We start from the raw sequence: 23,855 nt of genomic DNA on the forward strand, positions 1-23,855 counted from the left end.
TGAGGGAGAATGAATTAGAGATGTAAATTATTTGTCCTTTATTGGAAGCTTAAAATCCCACACTTACAATGTTAATTATTTAATCTGGATGTTTAGTGTTATGGTTGTACAAACTGGTAATTTTAACTTCATATATATTTATTTGATTATAATTAAAAAGAATTAAAGATATGAGACATACAGGATTTAAAATCTAGTGCCAATAACATGATAACTGCCCTAATAAAAATGTACAGATGACATCACACAAAAACTGACTCCTATAAAAGAGTTTAATAGTTTGCTTTATTATTTACTGACACATATATGCAGGTTCTTTGACACCATTGTCTTTCCAGAACACGGTCAATGTGTCCTTCACTTCAATACTGTTCTTATGTTTTGGGGTTTTTTTCCAGATCAGTGGAAATTACAGTAACACAAAATTCCTCTTGAAAACTTTGTTGACTTTACTTGCTTTATTCCAGGCCACTTCCATGGCATTATTTATTGACCTAAGGCTGGGTTGAAAGTGGGGATATTCCACTTTATCAGGACTTAATAAGATGAAACTCCTTTTATATTTTTTAAAGAATTTTGCCTCATTTGAGAAGAATATTTACTGCAATAACATGATGACTTGTGTATTTTGAATGGAAAGACAAATAGATAAAAAAGCCTGTCACACATGTTGAGCAAAGTTAAGTATTTTTCTAGGCAAGTGGAGTGCCTCATAAGCAAGAGAGGCTGAGGGTGATTTCATTCAGCACAGTTAGAATTCATGACAGGTTCACTTTAAAACACCAGATCTCCATTGGCAGTTCTGCTTTATTCTGAGTTGCCAGCCCCTTTTTCAAAGGCGCAATTCCTGTCATGACTTGATGAGGAAAGAAAAAGTTTTAACAACATGACTGCTTGACATGGCTACAAACAATGGCATTTTTATTCTTTGAAAGGATTTTTCTTACATCTAGATCAAAACAAAGTGTATAAGGAGATGACAATGTAGCATGATGAGACCTTAAAGTTTTAGCAATATTAATGTTTGAATCCCACATGAGCAATCAGACTAAAATCAATTACTCAGATCACAGTGAGTTAAAATACACCAGACAAAGAAAAGAAAACTTTAAAGATTTTAGGAGTTCTAAGTAGGCTCATGGGTAACACCTGTACATCTATCTTCACATTCAAGCCATCCAGACTAATAATTCAAAAAGAAACTGCAAAAAGACAAAAAGAGGAAAATCACCTAAAAGCCATACTTTTAGATATATAATAACCTTGCATATTTCATCAATGAAGTTTTAGCCAAAGTAGTCTTGTGCATGTATATTAGAGAGCAAGAGTAAGCAAAAGAGCTAGGAAATGTGATTTACTATAACCAATGAAGAATTCTTGAATATTTAGATCTAAAGATTATAGTAAGTTTGTTTTTCCCTGACAGTCTAATATAGTTGCTCTCATTTGAGTGGAAAGCTTTAAAGGTAAACATATATGATAAAATTCCAATAATTTTTTGAACAATATTGCAAATACATGCTATATATATACAAAATATAAAATATTCCATTAATATTTTATATAAAATATTCCATTAATACTGCAGTAGATGGTATAGCAAGTATAACAAGAAAGTCTGCAGTAGCCCTTCAGTCTAGATACATCATAGTAAAATACCTGGTAAGAATATAGGATTTACATATTAGCCTATGGTAGAAGCTGACATGGCTGACCAGATCAGTAATCTCTCCATGGGACCCATTGGCCTAAGTCAGTGGGGTCTAGAGCTGCAAGGTCCATGCAGACACTAAATAAATCTGTGCCATGTTTTGATAATTATCCTGCTTCCTGAGATACCTCCTGCAGAATCACTGCAAGAATGCTCCTGAGTGTAAGAAATATGGATGAATTCAGAAGTGGACATAAGTCTGGTGTTGTAGAATACTCAGAATACATACAAAGTAGACAGTGATTTTTATTTTGTTTTTGTGGTGGAACTTGTCTGTAGTACGAGTTCTGCATTTACATGTGTAAGGCTCCGCATGACAGTTACAGCCCCAAGCTTGAGATCCAAGTAGAATTTTAAAATACCAGTAAAAGGCTGCAGCCTGACATCCTGGCTTACAGTGATAGACTATAAATATTTATGCATACACTTTTGCAGATATATTTTCATACTTTTACAGACAGTTGTTCCAACTGTACTTTAAGCCAACAATGTACAAGCCTGAAAGCTTAAGTTAAACAGAAAGCACCGTGCTTGGAGCAATACAGTAAGCCTTGCACAGAGCAATGTGAGGCCTAACGAAGATATTTGAATTCTGGATCACACCTTGCTTGCATTCAGCCAGCTCTGAGTACAAGCAGAACAAGGTCAGGGCTGTCTGCAAAAGATCTGGCAGATCCTGATATGAAGTAAATTACAAGCTCCTCACTGAGAGCTTAAATAATGGCTAACTCCTCAATTCTGAGGGCAAGGGTAAGGCCAAGCTGCATTTGAGCAACAGTAGCCTTAAGCTCATATTTTCACTTAATTGTGGAATGCTCTTATGTAGGCCTAATACTGCATCCTATGGTGTGAATACAGCATAGATATATTTGAGGGTGATTGTCATGGTTTAATCCCAGCTGCCAACTCAGCCCCACACAGCCACTCACTCACTTCCCCCTGGATGGGATGAAGGAGAGAATTGGAAGGGTAAAAGTGAGAATACTCACGAGTTGAGATAAAGACAGTTTAAGCAAAAGCTGTGTGCAAAAGCAAAGCAAAACAAGGAATTAATTCACCACTTCCCATTGACAGGCAGGTGTTCAGCCATCCCCAGGGAAGCAGGGCTCCATCACGCATATCAGTGTCTTGGAAAGACAAAGACCATCACTTAGAACGTCCTCCACCCTTCCTTCTTCCCTCGGATTTATGGTACTGGATATTCCTGTGGTCAGTTAGGGTCACCTGTCCTGGCTGTGTCCCTTCCCAGCTTCTTGTGCAGTCACAGCCTCTTCGCTGCTGGGGTGGGGTGAAACACCTTAACTCAGTGCAAGCACTGCTCTGCAATAACAAAAACATCCCTGTGTTATCAACACTGTTTCCAATCCAAATACAAAATATAGACCCATACTAGCTGCTATGAGGAAAATTAACTCCATTCAGCCAAAGCCAGCGCGGTGGTGAACACCCTATGGTTCAACAAGTATATTTTTTAGTTATTTTTCAGTTTTTTAGACATCTCTATTTTTTTTTAAGTGTGGAAAGTCTTTTGGGGCAGAAATATGGTATCAGTATGTATCTGTGCGCATGTGAAATGCATCTGTGTATTTCTACTTCTCAGTGCATATATTTGTGCTTATTCTTAGATGCTCCAGGAGAAAAATAGTGAATGCATTAGAATAACAGAGGGGAAGTTAAACACAGACACTGGAGGCAGAAGGCAGAATGTTTTTAAGAGTATCAGGTGAAGGTAAAGGTAACTTGCTGATCTAAATTCCAATAGTCTGTTGTTTGTTTTTCAGTGTTTGTCCTTGCATCATTCATCAAATATTCTCTTACAGCAGGCAGAAATCATGTGGGAAGAAATCCTGAAATCCTTATGGTTTAGCTAAAAAAACTGTGAGAGAAATCAATTATTCCTGAGTGGATTCAGACCAGCAAATCTTGTTTGTTATCTGTTGTTTTCCATGAATTCCATAGGATATCAGAATGCTACATGCAGATTTCAGGTATAATTAGGTCCTGCTGTGCAGAGAAGTGCAGCAGAGGGGGTTAGACTCTTTGATGCCGAAGGCCTCATCTCTTCACACCTCCCTCCTCTCCACACTGCATTAGTGTAAGGCAGTTGATGGAAGGGGAAGGGAGAGTCTCTGTGACTAACCTGCTGATTTGGTTGTTTTCTCCCAAAGCAAGTCAGATACCAAGGATTGAGTTCTCATTCCCTGAATCTGAAGATTCAGACTGCTGTGCTACAGGGCAGTACAACTACATACTGCTAGTTATTCAGGGCTCATAATAAATTTACAGTCTCGCCCTTAAAAAATACTGGATTTTCTTTAGGTGAGAAAAATATTCTTGAAGAGAAGAGGGACACGTTTCAAAGTCTTGTAAATAGCTTAGCTCTGATAAACTTGGTGGAATTTGACTGCTCACATCAGTTCAGGATTTTGATAATGTTTTGGCAGAAATGAGCCTTGAGGTTCAACCACAGTGAGTTCATTGTTACTGTTATTTTCTCTCCAGGTTTCACAAAAGGGAAAAATGAAATGACTGTGGAATCTTGTTAGCTATCTGAAGATCATCTGTATTTTCTTAATGAATGCTGCACTCCTCTTGGAACCATGAAATATGCAAAACTGTATGCTGACTCTAAAACAAATTGTGCAGAATTTAAACTTTGCAAATACACTGAACCTTCCTTTATTTAACAGATTTTCCTGTGAAATCTACCAACGTGATATTAATCATTTAGCAGCTGCTACAAGAAAGAGCTCTTAGAAGGTTTGACTTAATGTCTTGCATTGTAGTAATTACTTAGTGGCTACAGGCACTTGATTTTATGTAGTAAGGAATTCTGAATTTTAGCTCATTACTTTTTATGATGACTGTGTCCTTTAGTGTAAACCTTTCATTGCTTGTAAGCAGCCTATCTATACCACAGCTATGAAACACAAGGATGGGGGAGGAAGAATTATATGTGCAGCATACCAGAAATCCTCTGAAATCCTTTGAGGAAATCGTCAAATAGTACCAAATGTTCATACAGAATAGCGGTAAAATATTCAGCTGAGTTTCAGAAATGAAGATGGGTATTTCATAAGTGTCCCAGAAGACCCATGGAATGTCAAAGCTTGTAAGTCATTAAGTATTAGGCTGCTTTGATTCTGAATTTAGAATTGATGTGGTTTAATTTTTGCATTATCATTAACACAATTATGCAATACACTGAGGTTTCACAGAACCTTTTAAAAACCAAGATGGCATGAAATGTGGTTTGGGGAGAAGAGAGAGTCTGTGCCAGAGAATCTTCACTGCTCTCATCAAAATAATTCACACTTTATTATATGAATATTGTGGGATCTGGGACAGGTTCACAGCTTCTCAGAGCAGAGGCATATCCAAACCACAACCTCACTCCCCATTGGCAGAGACAGACACGAACTACTCTCATACGTCTGCTTGACCCTGGTTTCTATTAAAAGAAAGTTTGTACCACTGAGTGGAAAACCCATGATATACTTTCTCACATTTTCCAGTTCGTATTTGAGGGATCAGGGCTGAGAAAGGGGCCACAAAACATATCTAGACTGTGAGCTAAGCGGTCAGGGAGACAAAGAACTTGATAACTCCAATTGAATTCTTTGCTGTAGGTACCTAACACTTGCTTGACCTGGTCTACTCATTAATTGAAGAAGTAGGATAGAACAATTTGACTTTGTAATCTATAAATTGCTGGTTTTATAAGAAACCACCAGCTACAAATCATGTATGAGAAAGAAAAACTTATATAAAATAAGAATTCAAACATGAACTGTCAGGGACCATTAACTTTAGGCATTGCTACTGCTCTGTGAACATTGCAGTTAGACATCTGCTTGACTTTGAAACATTAAATAGTCCCAAATTAAATTAACTGCTTGCATATTCAGCAGTGAGCTTAAAACCTTTACAAAACCACCACCACAGTGGTGAATATAGACAGCTGCTTTTGACTACAACTTTTGCTTATATGATTAAGTGAAACTTCTATTCATTTGTATTCCTTCACATGGGACCATATCTTGGAGAAAATGCCACATCTGCATCTACACAACTGGAAGATAAGGAGATTAGGGCATCCTATAATACCTCTGTGTAACAGGGCATTTAATTCTTGAAAAGACCTTACCATTGGACTTGATGATCCTCATGCGGGTCCCTTCCAGCTCAGTATATTCTGTGATTCTGGGATTTGAGCCTGGAAAAGCAGAAGTCCGGGTGCAGAAGCTCCACAATAATGTTCCTATATTAAAGCATCACAGAGAATGATAAAAGAAAGGAGCCAGGGGTTCCTTGCTTAACAATTTGGCACTGACAATCAACAACGCAGTAAGTAAAACTGTGGCTTGAAATAAGTAGAGTGTGCTTACCCTTATTGGCCTCTTGCTTTCACAGTCCCTTGACTTTGTTGAACCATGGAATGTTTCCTAGTCATTGTGTTAGAAGTTTATTGTAATGCTAAATAGCAATTAGATGTATATAAGGATTTTTGGACTGAGATGGGTTTGGGTGACTCTCAAATTTTGTACTTTTCAAGAGACACCTGTATATATGCTTGCACAGTATATAATCTGTTAAATATTGATTTGCATGATACACACATTCCACAAAGAAAGATCAGGCATTTTGGAAATGTGGGTGAAGAATTTGGATATGTTCAAATGAACTGTAACTTCTATTAATTACAACTACTGAACTGTCTGGGCTGTGCGAATAACTGATATTTTGGTTTAGCAGCCAAACTGAAAAATTCAAAGTTGGGAGGTGCATGTGAATATAACTGAAATAAGCTTATTTTGATGTTCTCACTAAAAAAAAAAGCCAATACAAAGTTTGCATTTGATGCCAAATGAGAGACTTATTTTTCTACTTGGGTCATATTTAACAAAACCAGGTCAGTGGAAATGTCTGGTAAGAATTAGGTACCAGGTACAAACTCTGCTCTGTGTGGATGTATTCTTTTTACTGAATACAATCATCTTCTGTTGTTTATGTTTTCATGTTTGATCTCTTCACTGTGATGAACTGGGGTGGGAGTGTATATGTGAGGAAGAAACTCATATTTGAGTGGTGAACTCATTTGCTGCCTAGCAGTTCCTCCTCCTTTTCCTTCTCCTTCCTGATGTTGGGTCTTGATATTCTCTTTCCCAGAAGTATCTCACAGAACAAAAGAGTGTATGAAAATCAGATAGAAACCCCTCCCACACAGATCAAAACACACTCCATTTCAGAAAAGAACAAAATGGAGTTACTGAGGACAAAGAGACGTGCTATTGTCAGGGAATGGAGACATCAATTGATGGGATGGGATGACTGGGCAACAGGAGTCTGTGCATGACTTGTTTTTTAGTTAGCAGAAAGGTTATGTAAGAATATGAACTTTAGGGGTAGGATTCTACCTCACCTCTGTGCCCATCGTTTCCAGGCACAATATGTAACAGCACGCCTGGATCTCAAACCTGGAAGCTTGGAGGTGAAATCTCACCCTGGCTCTAATTCAGAGCAGAGCCTGTCCAGTGCCCCTCCTGCTGCTGATTGTACTATCCACTGTGGCTGCTGCAGAGGAGGTTCCTTAGCACAGCTTTGGTAGGTGTGTATACCTCTTTGGTGACTTCACCTGAAGAGAAAACTGCTGCATTAGACAGAAATTAATTTCTGCTGTTGGTCAACCCCTGGATTGTCCCAATACACAACTTTCCAATTAGCTGTGCTGGTGTTTTCAGAACTGGGATTTCATGCCAGTTCTTAAAAGGAACACTTGCAAAGAAAACCTGAATATTTTGTGTGGCTTGACTCTCAGCACAGACTTCAATGTGCAGGAATTAATCTCTGTTAAGATCTGTTTAGAATTATCCACCATGTTTATAACACTGTAATATATGTAAGCTGAGGAACTGTGTCATGGGTTGTTGTTTAGATCATATGTTCACTTGTGAAATATGCATTGTTAATCCAATATTATCAGGTGCTTGAATGTGGATAGGATTAGTTACAGGCTCTGTTTTTGCAAGCAGGAAGCAGCTACTTAGGTTGCATATGTGTGACCAGAAAATAATATCAAATAAGACCAAATAAGTTTGCTGTTTGAATTAGCCTCTCCTTTTCACTGTTTGGACCTTGCCATGGGTTTTCACGGTGTTGGTGCAGACCTGATGGTCTCTGCACGATCATACAAGGGACCCCTATGAAGTGGAATTTTGTATCTCATAATAATTCCATACTTTTTTCTGCAGAGTTCAGAAATCCTGAGCCTTCAGTAAAGCTGATTCCAACATGCACCTATTACCGAACCTACGACCACACATGTAGCACAGTGAGGGAGAGATTAATTCCATATGCTAGCAAGGAGTTCATCTTGTGACATGTTGGATGTCTATATCTCATCTCAAAGTCAATCAAAGCTGAAGGCACTCAAGCTTCTCCAAGATCAAATAAAGAGAAATCATAATGTCTTACAGGAAGGGAAAAGAAAATACTCCATATGTCGTGGTTTGGACCTTGTTTTCCCCCAGAGGCTAAGAGAAGTGGTAGACCCCAAGGGGTGGAAACCCCTAGAAGTTTTGAAATTTTGTCCAATGGGCGCTCCTGCAGAAATGTAAACATATCACAACCAGACCGGAAGAGATGAGTTGTAGTTTTGGGTTGTTGGAGGAGAGGTGGCCATGTTGTAGGGCCACGAGGTAGGGGCTCTAAGCCCCTTGGGGCCTCTGGCCCCCTCCCAGCCCCGGCTGGGGGGCTGCAGGGACCTGGAACAGCATAAAGCTGGGCTAGGTGCCTGTAGTTATGCCGGGAGATGTTTTTTTCTCCATGGGCACAGAGCAGCAGCCGGGACTGATCAGAGAAATGGTGGCAGAGAGCCAGGACTGATAAGGACCTGAACTGAAGGAGCAGCAGAAGCAACATGCAGCACTGCAGAGAAGACTCCTGGAAGACAGAGCCGGGAGAAAGAGAGCCAGCAGCTGAGAGACAGAGTTTGGGGTAAGACTGTACCAGCCCCTCAAACTCCTTTGAGACCTCCGAGAAAGGAGGAGTAGATAGACTCCTATTTTAGAGGAGCCTTGGAGTACAGCAGTACCGGAGAGAGAGGAGCTGAGAAGCTCAAAAGACGTCCTGGAGCTGGACCGGGACGGCCAGATGGAATGCAGGGGGAGTTGACCTTGGCTTCCCCCCCCTCGCACTGCTCCCACGGTGGCAGCCTGAAGGCAGGGCACGGAGGCCCTGCAAGCAAGGAGCTTGAGTCTCCTGCAAGATACCAGACCGTCACGAAGACCCCCCTGTGTCTTCGTGATATGACGTGGTGATACGACCTTGTCTGGGGTTACGAAGCCCACGGAAGACCCCTCGGTTGGAGGCGATGGGGCCAAGAGAGAGGCTTGGATACCTCCCTTGTGGGTGCTGGCAGAAATCCAGCTATCAGCTGCTGCATGTGGAGAAGAGAGACAGAACCTGCTGCATTAGAAGATCCTGCTGCTTAAGGACTGGAAGGGATCTGTCCTTCTTTCCCTCCTGGACTTTTATTTGGAGGGGAGAAGAGATCTGGTCCATTGTAAATACTATATGTCATGGTAGAGATAGTTGCAATCGTGTGTATAATGTGATATGGTATTTATTTGTACAGTCACTGTAATATATTCCCTTTCCCCCACTTTGAGTCTGGTGTGTTTTGTCTGGAAAAGCCCATCTCACATGAGGCTGAGATGTGGGAGGGGGGATGGAGCTAGGGAATTAGATTTTGGAACTATCTCAAACCATGACACCATATTAACCCTAATCCTGCTTGTTTCTAGAGTTAGTTATTCTTTCAAAAGAACCTTGGTGCTGTGTTTTGTAATATCTAATTTACGGTAACTTAATATCTCTTGCCCTGCCAACAATCCATTTGTAAGTACTCTTACTAACAGTATAGAATTTTGAATGAAGTGGAACCATGAAAAATCTCTCTACTTTAAACTGAAATCTAGGAATTAAATCAGGCCAATTCAAAATTACCGATGGAATTCTCAAGTCTACCCTTACGGTTAAGATGATTTGGGTATTAAATTAGCTATAATGCCTCTGCCCATGAAATATCAGGTGAAGTTCCACACATACCAGTTAATTGTTATTTTTTTCTCAATTCATGATGCTGCAAAGCCAGGCTATTTTTAGAACTCCAATGTTTTATTCATAAATGCACCTTTAAAATAACAATAAATTTTGAATGCTGCTAAAGAAAAAATCATTCAAGTTGGAAGCAGCTGTAATTGCTTCCCTTCAACCAAAAGAATTAAATAGAGATTATATATTATTTATTTTAATTTAGTCAGAATTATCCTTCCCACATACAGGCTTCCCATGTTACCTTTATTTTAAGTTACAAAGAAAAAAAGAAGAAAAAATAAAAGTCAAGTGTCCAGCAGACAGCTTAGCTTTGCACACACTTTAGAGCACAGAGAATGAAATAGAAACCATCTTTGCAGGAAGAAGGCTTCATAATTTAAAAGTGAAGTACACAAAAATCAATTGCTATTGCCTCATATGTTTATTGCCTCATGCCATACAAAGGATGGTGCCACTCAAACTTTTTAAATAGCTCTTCAAAATGGCCTTCTTCTGTATGGCTTGCAGCTGTTTGCAGTTTTATAAGTCTGGAGGAAATGCACAAATTACGGATAGATTTGCTCTCATTCATCTTTGTATCTCAAAGATATTAAAAAAATTGGCAAGGAAGAACAAACTTGGATAGACTTGACTTTGCCTCACAGAAATGGTACAGCAAGACAGCTAGGTTTCCTTTTCATCACTGTTAATTTATCTGAATGTCAGTTCTGAAAACTTAGTGGTTATTGGCAAGAATTTAAACACAGAAACTGGATAATAACATTAGGTGATCTTTATCACTGATGATAGAGGAAAGGTAGAAGTCAGTTCTCTAAAACTCAGTGCAGGTCCTGGAAGAGCTACTTAACTGGTTTCAGCCACCAGAAGGAGTGTATTTTAATGAGCACACTGCCTTCCTACAGCTATTTTCCTGCAGCTATTTTACTATATCCAGTAATAGTAATCCTTGACTTTCAAATCCCATGCTGCATTTGTCTGTCTGAGACACAAAGGGAAACCCCAACCCCATTTTCTTTAGAATATGTGATACAGTGTCAAGGTGAAACACACCTAAATGCTTAATTTTGTAATATCTTCCCAGATTTCAGCCTTGTATTAAACTTTATAACCGTAATTGTGGATTCTTCTAGTTTCCAAATAGCCCTCAGGTATAACTAGCCATTTCATGTCTACCTTTCAAACCTAACAAGCAGAAAGCTGTTTGCATCTTGATTCTACCACTTGCTCCAGAAAATAAACATTCCCACAGAAAATCCTCCTCTCCAATATACTCTGTTTTACTCACATCATAATGCCTTCCCTTCCCCTTACACTCATTAGTCCTCTCTGCACACTACAACAGTTCTTTGATCATTCAGGACTGAAAAGTCTGTGCAAATCAAAATGATGTTATTTCATGCTGGACTTCCTAAGGTAGGATATGCTTCATCTAATTTAACTTCCCAGGTTTTATATATTTAGACTTTCAGCCATTCACCTAAACTTCATTTACATTTAGTGGAGAGAGACAGGCATCTTCAAGTATATACTGGTCCTATATATCTAAAACACATATCAGTCATTCCATGGAGATATTTCAAAGGAGAAAGCTTAGGTGACAAGACTTAGATGTTAAATTATATGCCCAGCCTTAAGACAACTAAAGTTAGGTGATATAAAGCAATTTTACTAAAAATCTAGTTGGTTCCTAATTGCTGATTCCAGCTGGGAGGCCACTGTTCCTGTACTTTTCCAAATTATTTCCTGCTTTTTATTTTTTCTTTTCTTCCAAGACAAATCAGTTTGTGTAAGCATATTTTCAGCCAATCTTTTGCTGGCTGTTGAGATGAGAGGCAGTCAAATTCACATCAGTTAATATAATTGAAGATGTGTTAGAATAGTTAGTTTTTTACTGTGGAATAACATAAGAAAGTAGTAACAATTTCAGAAAAAGGAATCTCTTCAGGGTTGCTTAGCTCTACCCAGATGTTTTACATTGCTTATGATTTAGATTTTTTTTTTTAAGATCTTTGATTTCAGTAACAGTTAATGTTTAAATATCCCTAGAAATCTTGTGTGCAGAACAAATGCATGGAATATCATAACAGGCACTGACCCTCTATTATTTATTCCTTGAAAATATATGGAAATAGATTAATAAAAATGCAAGAGTCCTATTTGGACAGCACAATACAAAACAGGAAAAGTATTCTTTTTGGTCTTTTTTATCTCTTGAAGTATTCCTTTCTTTAACTTTTTTTTTTTTTTTTTTTTTTTTTTTTTTTTGTGGATTTTGAATTGTAATTCTAGGAAAGGTCTTAGTTGCTTTGCAATTCCCTGGAAGATGCTTCTCTGAGCCTCTCTGGCTTCTATACCTGTCAATCATTTTCACTCTCATCTTTTACCCAATAAAACCCAATTTCCCAGTGTTGCTTCCTTCTGCTTATAGTTCTTCCAGAAGAGCAATGAAATTCTGCTCCATTTCCTGCTTGGCTGCTATGACACTGAAATTTCTTTTTTTGCAGTCTGAACTGGTACTTTTTTCTGTGCAAGTAGCAGGGGTTGGTGATGAACTGTGGTGCTGCAGGAAGAGGTGTCTACTCTCTAGCTACAGCGTGCATCATAACCTCACATATTTGAGGAAGGATGTGGTAAGTAGGAGTGTTCCCTTGCCACATGCTGGGATGTTAGTAGACAGAATTCTACGTATGCTGCAGCCATTCAACCTTATTCCCACTTCTGCTACCTGAACACTTTTGAAAACTACCTAGGTTTTGAGTTTAGACTCATGAGCTTCCTCATCTTCATTTCCTGTTGCAAACTGACAAGTGATGGTGACAGTTCTGTTTCACTCCTCCCAACACAGAGAGTTACTAAATTCATGTCCTCATCTTCTGGGTTGAATCAAGGCCAGAATATTGATCACCTCATAGGACAGATCCCTTGATGAATGTATATGATGCACAGCAGCCCAGTCCAGCCCACCATATTATCAGCCAAATAACTTAAAAGAAAAATCATGATGTAGTTTTTCAGTTTTAACTGGTTTTGATTTTTGTCAGTGAAAATCTGCTGAATTTAATAACATAAAAATAAATAATAATGCAATCAACTAAGGTGGCCAGATTACATTAATTTCTGTCTGTGCTAGCTGTTAAGTTTTCTGGAGCAGTCCATTGATTTCACACTCTGAAGCAATGCATATTTAACTGTCAAGTCTTCACCACATCAAGTGATACAGAAACAACGCAGGGAATGGGATTTTTAGGCTGGAAGGGCAGTTCAGGTTGTGTTCCTCAGCGTTTTTCTGATGCTGATAATTTTCAAACCAAGATATCCTCAATAATGTGTTGGATAACAGAATAAAGAATAAACTTACTGAAATTTTAAATAATGCCAAGCTGGATTATTTGAAATCACTTTGGAAGAAGGGGAAATTTAAGTTGGATATCAGGAGAAAATTCTTTACAGAGAGAGTGATCAGGCATTGGAATGGGCTGCCCAGAGAGGTGGTGGATTCACCATCCCTGGAGATTTTTAAACGCAGATTGGACGTGGCACTGAGTGCCATGATCTAGTAAATGGACTGGATTTGGACCAAGGGTTGGACTTGATGATCTCGGAGGTCTTTTCCAACCCAATCGATTCTATGATTCTATGATTCTATAATCAGAAAGATCAGAACACAAAGGTTCTTTATAAACTGAAAAAATAATTTAAAATCAAGAAGACAAAATTCATTAAGCATAAGTGTATAATTCAACATTCAGGAAGGCAAAATCAAAGGTGTAGGTACAAAATGAGTAATAACTGAGTTGTCAGAATACTGCAGTGAAGGCTGTGAGAGTCATAGAGATCACAAATGAAACATGAATCCCTGCTGAGATGTTATAATGAAAAAAGGTATCTCTCATTCTATGACATATTAGCAAGAATAGTGTATAAAGGAACAAATTACTTCCTCTGTTAGGGGCTGGTGAGAAACTGGAACTTGGGCAACACATTTAAAGAGGAATCTACTAAAAATGGAGAAAGATCACTTAAATGAAAGAAAAAGCCTTTGGGAAACAGTTATGTTTATTTAATCTAGAAAACAGAACAGATGGGAAAATGACAGCAGGCTCTGGCTACTAAGATGTTAGTATAAGGATATTCTCCACAGTTATCAGAGGTAAGAGAAAAGTTACCTAGGAGCAAGGAAGATTCAAGGAAAATTCTCAGAGGAAAAACAGTTTTATTCCTCCTTTGGTTTATGGGAAGGTCCTTCCTGGTAGTTTCTGGCACTCCATTGGCCAGAGATATTTTAGTTAGAATCAGTTTGCCTCCAGACACCACATTCAGTTCTTAAGTTCTCTCCCTGACAAAAATGCTTTTGATTCTATAACATAATCTCTGAAAACAGTCAGTTTTTAAGAACAATGTGTGTTTTATTCATTTACTGTGAAAGTGTTTAATTGTTTTAAAAGAGATGAATATAAATTGTCCTAACTTGAGAGACAATGCAAGCACAAACAGAAATACACAGAAGCTTATTTATTCCATTCATAATTTACTGTGGAATCTTGCCAAGGTGAATTACTTCCTTCCAAAATATTTAGTTAAAGGATGAAACAGATGGGGAGGGATTTTTTTCCTGCTATGTGACTATTAAATTATAATTTATGCCCACCAGACTCATGTGCTTTGTCCAACAGGGAACTCATAAAAGTGCAGATGCAGTTCTACTAATAGATTATATGCTTAATGAATAAGTAGGTGAGCATGAATTGAAAATCAACACAAAATAACTTAGAAAACAAAGATTAAAGCCAAAGAATATGCTGACATAATTTTAGAAAAAAATTCACTGAAATTAGCTTTATATAATTTTGGAAGCAAAACAGATTTTTCTCCAGCAGACTCTTTTTTGAATCTCATGGATCATGTGCTGTTGCTGAATAATCTAGTGTGTGATAACTATACACAGTCCTAGCAGCTACTAGTTCCTCAGTAAATAAACCGGGCATTCGCCTAAAGAGGCTGCTTGGCCACAATATCTTGATAAAGAATTCTGTTTGTAGATATTACCAGTGGGTTCAGAAGCAAACTGCTCCTGGAAACTGAACTTGGCAAAATACAAGAGAGGGACCAAGTAGAGTATTTTCCTTGATGAATTCAATAGAAATTAAAAAGTAAGTAAGGTGAATTATGATAATCAATCTTGCTTGCAGTTGCATGAGGGTTTAATGCTGTCTGGAGGTATAATCCTGTTGCAGTGAATAAGGTCCATTCAGGAAAAAAGGTAAGTGAACATATCCCTACAGTCAGCATCACCTCAAGTTTTATGAGTAGTGTGGGAGTTGAGTGTTGCCATCCCAAGAATGAAATAGAAGGGCCTTATCAGCATACTGAGGTTTCTGCCAGAAACAGGAAGAAAGATGGCATCTGAGGCAAAGACAAAAAGTACATTAGATTTCAAAACATATGCCTTTCATTCTCACTAAGCAAGATATCAGATGGTATCACCTTGCTGCTGTGAGGTTGATTCAGAAAAGCTTGGGATACTGGGCATAAATTCAGCTCATCATAACCTGATTTTTTTATAAGAGCTGGTGTTCATCTAGCTAGCTCTAATCAAATCTCATATTTATATAGCCTGTGTTATTATGAAAATTTCTTTTACTGAGTTTTGACAATGCTTAACCCATTACAACTTTAGAGAAGAATGTTGTGCCAGTCAAGAGTTTTGGGTGGAAAATCTTATTTTTTTGTACTGTAGTGAAAATTAGAACATGAGGAAATAGTAGTGGGATCATAAATACACTAGCACTGCATTTTCTTGTCTGGTGACTTTTAGATCTACTACGTTTCACATTCCTCACTCAAAACCTCAAAAAAAACCAAACCAAAACAATGTGTGGCAAATTATTATAACTCTCTTTTTTGATTTTTATCTCAAAGGTATGACATTTTTGAAACATGTTTACTTAGCTAATGAATTAATTTCCTAGCTTCCTTTAAAAAAGTGAAATGCAATATGTGTAAAATAGGTGAATTTGAAAGGACTCTGAACTTCCGTTCAGTTAGGTTTGCATGCAAGCATTCATTTGACTCATTAATATCCTTTCATGCATGGCCTCTGCCTGTCATGGTGTCTTTCTCACAGAATCACAGAATATGCTGAGCTGGAAGGGACCCACAAGGATCATCGAGTCCAACTCTTAGCCCTGCACAGGACCATCCCCAAGAGTCACACCATTTATCTGAGAGTATCATCCAAAAGCTTCTTGAGCTCTGTCAGGCTTGGTGCTGTGACCACTTCCCTGGGAAGCCCATTCCAGTAAGAACCTTTTTCTAATATCTAACTTAGAACTTCTCCTATGTTTCTGTAAACATATTCAGTCCTCATTAAATTATTAATTAAAAAATGTGTCCCCAGATTCAATGAATATCAGCAGATACTTGTCAGAAGAGCACAATTTCTTCTGCTTGCTTTGTTATTTCTCTTGACTACCAGTTCTTGTTGTACACAGCTTGCATTTTGAAAAATGAACAGAATCTTGCCTTCTATTTCAATTATATGGAAGCTATTCTTTTTGCCTGAATAGATATAATGACTGAACTGTTTAATCAAGAGCTATCAATTCTACAAATAATTGAAAAAGATTGAGTTCACTCTTACACAGTTGAACTCTGCAGGAGGACTTTCATAGTAATCAATAGAAGGAAGGTCATCAAATAGCACAAAATTTAGACATAAATTAGGTCCACATTTTATGTAATAGCAGCTGTAAAATTTTGTTTTCATTAAGGAGAAATTACCACTAAAAAAGAGGTAAATTCACATTAAATACACGAGGGTGAATTGTCAGAACACTACCAAATTGATCATGCATTGAACTGTAACAGAAAAAGATTTTTCCTAAATGAGCTTATGGGTCTCTCAGCATAACATGATTACTATCCAGAGAGAATATGAGAATGCCTTTTACAGGTTATGGCGGGATGGGATACTGTTTTAGTTCATGAGAAAGACCTGGTTCAAGAATTTAAATAAGTACATAGTATCAAGTGCTTAAATCTGTACTTACCTTTAAATGCATTTTACTGGCGAAATATGTCCATGACCATTCTCTGGGACTAGCCAGTGTCCACACTAGTCAAATCTATCCTGCAGAACAGAATAGTCACATATTAAGTGCCTCTCAGCATGAGACGACTCCTGAAACGGGCTAGGGAGGTACTGGGGCTGCAGCAGCTGGCCTGAAGCATAAGTGGAAGCAGCGTTCACTCTAATAATATAGTTACCTTGATCGCTCTAACAATGTAATATAGTACATCAGATTAGAAAGCCTGGGACATAATAGAAAAAGTGACTTTGTATATCCGAGTCTTACTGCCTGAATCCACCTTTGAAGATTTGGACCATGGTTTCAGCAAAGGTGTATTTAAGAGAGATTTGAGCATTCCTCAGTCACTTTAGCGGCAGGCGAGGAAAGAATGTCTGTGAGGGCAAAAGCTGTGAGAGTGCACAGACCCAAGCAAGGACGAGTCTTCTGACACTTATGAGAAGACTAAGGGGTCTGTATCTTTCACTCATCTGTGGCTCCAAGAGGCTAGTGCTAGCTTTGGAATTAGTTGACAGAAACATATCTATATTTTACAGAGAAATATGGTACCAAAAATGTACTAGTGACTCCACTCACAATGTCATGATGCTGACAGTAGTAGTGAGGTAGCTCTCTCCACACACTGCTGCTTCTAAGGTGGGCAGTTGGCTTGCATGTCCCTACAGTGTGTTGTTTAGCACTTCTGTGAGTCAGTGCAGGTATGATCAGGTAGGATTTCAAATAACTCACTCAAGAGACTTTGCCATAAACAATGCCTTTAGACAGTCTGCCACCTGCTCTTATATCTGAGGCTGACTGAAAGAGATGTCACTGGGATTGCCTGAAGAGTGCACAAAGACTGTTGTGCACTGTCTAAGAAAGGGATTTGAGAAGTTGCCTGGTGAATGTGGTCCTGCCATTGGTCTTCAGGAATGAAAATCTTTGGCGCCTGTGGGTCAGTTTTGAGATGCTGTTATGGAAAGCTCAACATAGCACTTTTGTCTGAGGACATAAAAAAGATGAAACTGGGTTAAACTAGGAGTCTATTTAGCATGGTGGTCTGTCTACAAGAACTGAGACAAGTAGATGCCTAAATATGCAGTATCGTAGGCTGCTGAAGAATTTTTTTTAATAGCTGTTTGGCTGAATGCTTATTTGTGAGCAGCTTCTGTTTGAGTGAACAGTTGGGGAATGGTTGTTCTTTAGCAAAAACTCTTAGCCATTATTCTCGTGTTTAAAACATTTTATCTGGACATTTGTGGAATACAGGTTTGTAGGTGAGACAAGAAGAGAAATATTGTGTGAGAAGAGTTTCATGCAATTCTTATAAAATCTAGACAATCTGAGGAAGGAGGAAGAGGTTTGAAATTGGGTTAAAAGTGAAGCAGCAGTTGTTTCAGCACAGAGCCTGGCTTTGTCTTTCATATTTCTCCTTGGAAGTTGAAAAGTTGAATTTGTATTTCTCTAAGTGTGTGCAAGTGGCACATACTGCTGTATGCTGTAAGGAGATATGAATCAGAATTAGATATTTTAGATATTTCCTAAGGATATGAGGCTTAAGTGGTTATTTCCTCTCCTTCTCTACTTGTCTCTACCTGTGTTTCCCTTTTTGTGCTCTCTTTCTCGCTTCCTATCTTATCATCATATGAGCCGATTTCACAGTGTTAGTAGCTGCAAAGATAATATGTTCTTATTATGTTCATAAAAATGAGGAACTAGATAGTTCAAGCAGACCTCTGAAGTCCACCTTGTGACAGAAAACCTGGTTTATGAATACAATCCCCTAGAGACATGAGGGAATCCACAGCAGACTACTATTATGAGTGTCCTAATTGTGAGAAAAGCTTTAATTAGACATCATACCTAATTACATGCTAGAGAATCCAACTACAAGACCTGAATTCATAAACTAGGCTTCATTGCTTCCTTTGCTAGAAGGTCTTAAAAGAAATATATGCTTGTTAAGATCATGGGGCAGTTGATAAATTTTGTTGAAAGACCACTGTGGAGAGGCATTGTTACGTTTGGCAAACAGAGTGAGAAAGAGCAACATGTTGGCGAGGTTAAAAAAGTGATGGTGGAGCAGGATGTTTTGAGAAACTTTTTAAAACCAGAATGTCTTGTGAATCAAAACCCACAGAAGTAATTAGCTTCAAAGTAGATAACAAAGCTTATTAAGCATGTGTTCTTCTGTCCAGTGGGTATATTATCATACAATCGAGATATTACTGCTAGTATTAGAACAATGTAATCAACAATGCCTTGAAATTAATGTTTCTGGACTTCACAAGCAGTTTCAATTATATTATGCTAATATGTTAAATTGGGAAAACAAAAGCTATGTAAGGCTTTTAGATAACATTAGGGTGTTGAGCTGGTAAATGAATGAAGGAAATTCTACTTTAGTGGGAATAGGTGACTGAGAAACTGTGACTGAGAAACTGCTAAAGGAGGGTAATGGGAGAATGCCTTCAAACTAAGCAATCAGGTCTTGGGAGAACAATAAGAAGCCGCTATAAGACCAGAGACGTCACCAATAAATGTCTCTTTGGAGTGGAAGACAGAAAAGGTATCAATAATTTTCGAGATTTTGAAACTGATATTATCAAGCTTCTCAAGTACTGTGTAGGTGTTTAGTCACTCAGATTCAGGAAAGACACATTCGTCTTGACAGATAAGAATATCAGGACATGGCAAATCCATGATGTGAAAAGCAAATGAAATAACAAACGAAAAATGGAGACGAGATGTAACACTGTGGAAGCACATCATGAGCATAAACTTCAGGGAGAGAGAAAAGACTATTTTCCCTCTTAAGATGAAGACCTCTCACAAGATAAAATGAACTTTTATGAAAAGGATTGCTTTAACTTAAGAAACACTGAGTCCAGAGCAGGAAAACAGCTTCATAAGTAATTTTAAGCTTAAGTATGAGTAGAACACTCAGATTTGCTGATAATTGGTAGTTCTGGATGTCCTGGCCTACAACATGTCCTTTCCAGTCTAGTCTTAAATCTTCTATATGATGTTGGCAGCAACTGTAGAAAAAAGACACAAGACTACTAGAAAAATAATTGGTGGGTAGAAGACAGCTATCTCTTCAGCAAGGGTTTTCCAAAACCTCTAAATGTTTCACTCAAGACAAGTTATAGTTGTCTTAAAATGATTGTGCTGAGAGTTTAGGAGAAGAATCTCTGAAACATCTTTATTAATGTTGTGGTTAACTGTAGAAGTATACATTAATATCCACCACAGGGAGCTGCTCCCAGGTAATTTAGTCACACCTTTCATTACAGATTAAGAAATTTAGAAAATGGCCTAAGGCCTATTTTCTGACTAACTTTCGTGGAGGATTCTAGAGATTTCCTGAGTGGAAAGGTTTAGCAGATCCCTTGCAGAGCTGTAATGGCTCAAAGTGAGCTTACTCAGCAGCTGGACCAGTGCAGACAGAGGGTTGTATTGTTACAGATCTACTCTGTACAGCAGCTGAGCTAGTTCATTCTGCTCATGACTGTACCGAGCTGGGCAGCCAACCAGCTACCTAAAGTGTAGTATGTCATTCATCAACTCTGCCTCAGCTCTTTAATGCAAAGATGAAAACATGACACTTGTATTTAGACAATACTTTTAATGGAAAAATAAAATATATTTTTTAAATAAAATATTTATGCAAGGCACCAGTTTGTTTGGAAAATAAAGGCTGTAATTCTGTAAACACTTGTGCAGATGCTTTATATAAGTGTGGAAGGAGTCTCAAAACAATTTGAGCCTACAATTTGCAATATCAAGGAAAAACATTTTTATAGATGCTGAAGGGTCAGATCTATTTCACTGACTCTTTGATCTTCTTGCTTGAATGGGACTTGGGGCACTGAGAATTATTATCATTATGGTGCACATTCCTGCATATTTTTGCTTATGAAATAGAGCTCATAAACTATATTTTCATTTACAAATGCATATTTGATCTTTACAAAAAAAGGTAAACGAGCTCTGCCTTGCTATACAAGATGTTTATCTGTAAAATGAATTCATCTTGAACACAAACTAAAATGTAATGCATCAGACATGTAAAATCATTACAAAGACTAAAGGTTTGGTTTTGTAATATTTTAAGAGGTTTTGAGTGATCATATTAAGTGCCATTGCTTACAGAGCTTTTTAATATCAAACAAATAGAAAAGAAAAGAATTTTTCAGACATTCAACATGAAAGACTGAAAAATGATGAAAACAAAGAAAGCTGCACTTTTGAACACACTCTGTTGTTGACCTGGCTCTCATATGGCTACTGGGTGGCCTGCAGGCTTAATCCAGCTCACCGGGCAGTGTTATCCCGCTCTTGGGAACGCTTGGAGGTGTGTCTGCACTTAAGTATTTCTGGGAAGCTTGTCCAGGGTGTTGGAGAGTTCAGCGGATCCAAATTGTTCCTGGCACTTCAGAAGCCTTAAGTGCCAGAAGGCGGCCAGATGTGGGCTCAAAGGCTGTGCTGAGACTGAGTTGATAAACCCTGCTGAACACAAACTGAGCCTATGCAGGCAGATATCACTGCAGTAAATTATATTACATGTCTAGCTGTACCTGGTTTGGGCTTTTTTCCTACTAATCAGAGAATATTGAATAACTGCCTAAATGGTTATCCTGTGCTGTTGGTCTGTTCCCTCGGTATTTCTTGCTGTCCCAAGACTGGGACTAGTGTGATATAACCAAATGACAGCTTGGAGCTACATTTGAATAAGAGGTTTCAAGGGTAAAACCACTGCTCTGGATGTAATTGGCATATCCGGTTGCTTGCAGTACAATATATTTATTCGAAAAGTAGAACTAATTAAAAAATACCTGATTGTTCATGTAAGTTGTCACATTTCATTTCAGTGCATTAAATTTAATGTGAATTAAATCTAATTTAGTGACAATGAAGGGGTAGTGGCATGAAGGTATGGGGCTCATTAATTCAAGGTTGCAGAGGCTTGATTCATTCTAGCCAGAAATAGATTTTTTTTAATGTCAAAATGCTGACAAAGAATGTAAACATATAGACACTGTAGAACGACAGGACATGACATGGCTGAGGAAACCAATAGACATAAGGTGGACACAATGTCAGCAAATGCCCGAACCTGTAGTAACAGGACTGAGCAGCTTAAAAAAGCTCATAACTTGAGGTTGTGTGTCAGAAAGATGAAAATCAGCCATTAAATGATTGCTCCTATTGCAGGAATAACAAGATTGTGGTATGGCAACAAGTCTGTAACTATATGGAAATTATTTTGAAACCTTTTGCAACTCTTCCATTTTGATTAACTATATCCCACTGAGTATGTGTTCTTCACACATGAGAGAATTCAGATGACAGGAACCAAGAGAAGAATGGAGTTGATGACATTTTCCTCATTCAGGAATCCTGTCATAGAAAAATAGACTCCTTTAGAAAAAAGAAACATTTCAGAAAAAAATGTTAAAATTAGTATGGAATTTATCAAATTAATATTATATAGTGATTACTAAAATCTTAAGTTTTTAAGGCAATAATTTTGAGTGATTTTGATCTTTCATAAAGAATCAACTAGAACATCACAAACAACTAATTTTGACTGAAAAAATGAAACCTGATATTTTTTCACATTTCAATACAAACTTTTTTTTTCTTTCATTTTTCTGATTCATTGGACATCAAAATCAACTGTAATAACAATTGTCATTGAACTGCTGATTAAGTTATTTTTTAATGTGATCTAAGATGGGATTAAAGATGAAGACACCCTGAGCATGTGAGCTTTCAGATTCCATTTACTTTTTAAACTTGTGACTACTTACATGTACTGGATACGGGAATTCAGTGCACCTCTAATACAAGCACATGTAGAAACTTGTTCTGAGATATCTAAGGCTACCAGTAGGTCTTTCACCCGAACTCTTGTTATCTTATCCGAAGACTTTATTAGAATTAAAATATATGTTGAGATGACATATTTCTTGAGAGCAGGCTTCTGTCTTAATCAGTGTGAGAATTGACATGGAGTATTTTGTTTTTTGAGAGGTGCTAGCCTACTCTCAGACTCACACTGGCAGCACATTTGGTTCACTGAAGTGTTTTATGCTGAAGGATCAGCCTGTGCAAAGCTTATTTCTTTAAGGGCTTATTGCTTGTTTCACGACATGAGGAAGTTGTGCCAACAGCAGCCTTATCACCCACAGGTGTAGTTTCAGCAACTGTAATAGCACCCTGTTGCTGTCAGTGTTAGAAACCTGCACACCTTCTATGCCTGACCCTTTTTTTCTCCAGGTTTCACTTCAGTTCTTGCTCTCAGAAACATATAATTAAGCTGCCTGCTTCTGACATTCAAGGGCAGAGACCTGGCTTTCCAAAAACACAAACTTCCAGGGGAAGTTTGTAAAGAAGAAGAAATGGTTAATTTAGGAAAAAAGTTCTGTTTGAAAGACAGAAAATTGTATGTTCTGTCCTAGATTGAATTTTTTATGTGGAATTCGAATGTAAGAATGAGAAAAGGAGGGGGGGAGTGTGTGTCAACGAAATGTGGAAGGGACTTCAGCAGCACGTACTATGGAAAAATAGGTCTGTCTCTGTAGTTGTTGAAGATGAGTTCAAGGTGATAAGTTTGCTTTGAGTAAATGGTAAAAATTAAATAATGTTTTAAAGAATGTATCCAAATTAGCAGAGGTTTATTAGATCAGGAGGAACGTAAATTTGCCTGCCTGATAGAAAAAATTTTTTTAAGACCCATAGCCTATTTTTCAAACTGCACAGTAGCCAGACATAATTATCTGTCTTGGATAAACTGCAATTGTTGGGACCAAATGATCTTTTCTGCTTGGAATAATGAAATATTTATTACATTTGTTTCCGTTGCAGCTGGAAATTTCAATTTTTTGCATATGTATTTAAAATAAGACTGACACCATTGTGTTAATCTTTTGCTATTTTAGATACAGTTAATC

At 37.9% G+C, this 23,855-nt stretch overlaps 1 long non-coding RNA gene across 2 annotated transcripts; it reads right to left on the reverse strand.

The window, feature by feature from the left end:
• Positions 1-265: 265 nt before the first annotated feature.
• On the reverse strand, positions 266-20,483 carry LOC135411839 (uncharacterized). Of its 2 annotated transcripts, XR_010429344.1 has the most exons (3): positions 16,879-20,483; positions 5,859-6,886; positions 266-3,031 (listed from the first exon to the last, which is right to left on the reverse strand). It is a non-coding gene; the product is annotated as an uncharacterized LOC135411839 (long non-coding RNA). The 2 variants fall into 2 exon arrangements; XR_010429343.1 differs by lacking the exon at positions 16,879-20,483 and having other exon boundaries at positions 5,859-7,454.
• Between the last annotated feature and the right edge of the window lie 3,372 nt (positions 20,484-23,855).

Source organism: Pseudopipra pipra, chromosome 3 (genome assembly GCF_036250125.1).
Source record: "Pseudopipra pipra isolate bDixPip1 chromosome 3, bDixPip1.hap1, whole genome shotgun sequence".
Taxonomy (NCBI): Eukaryota; Metazoa; Chordata; class Aves; order Passeriformes; family Pipridae; genus Pseudopipra; species Pseudopipra pipra.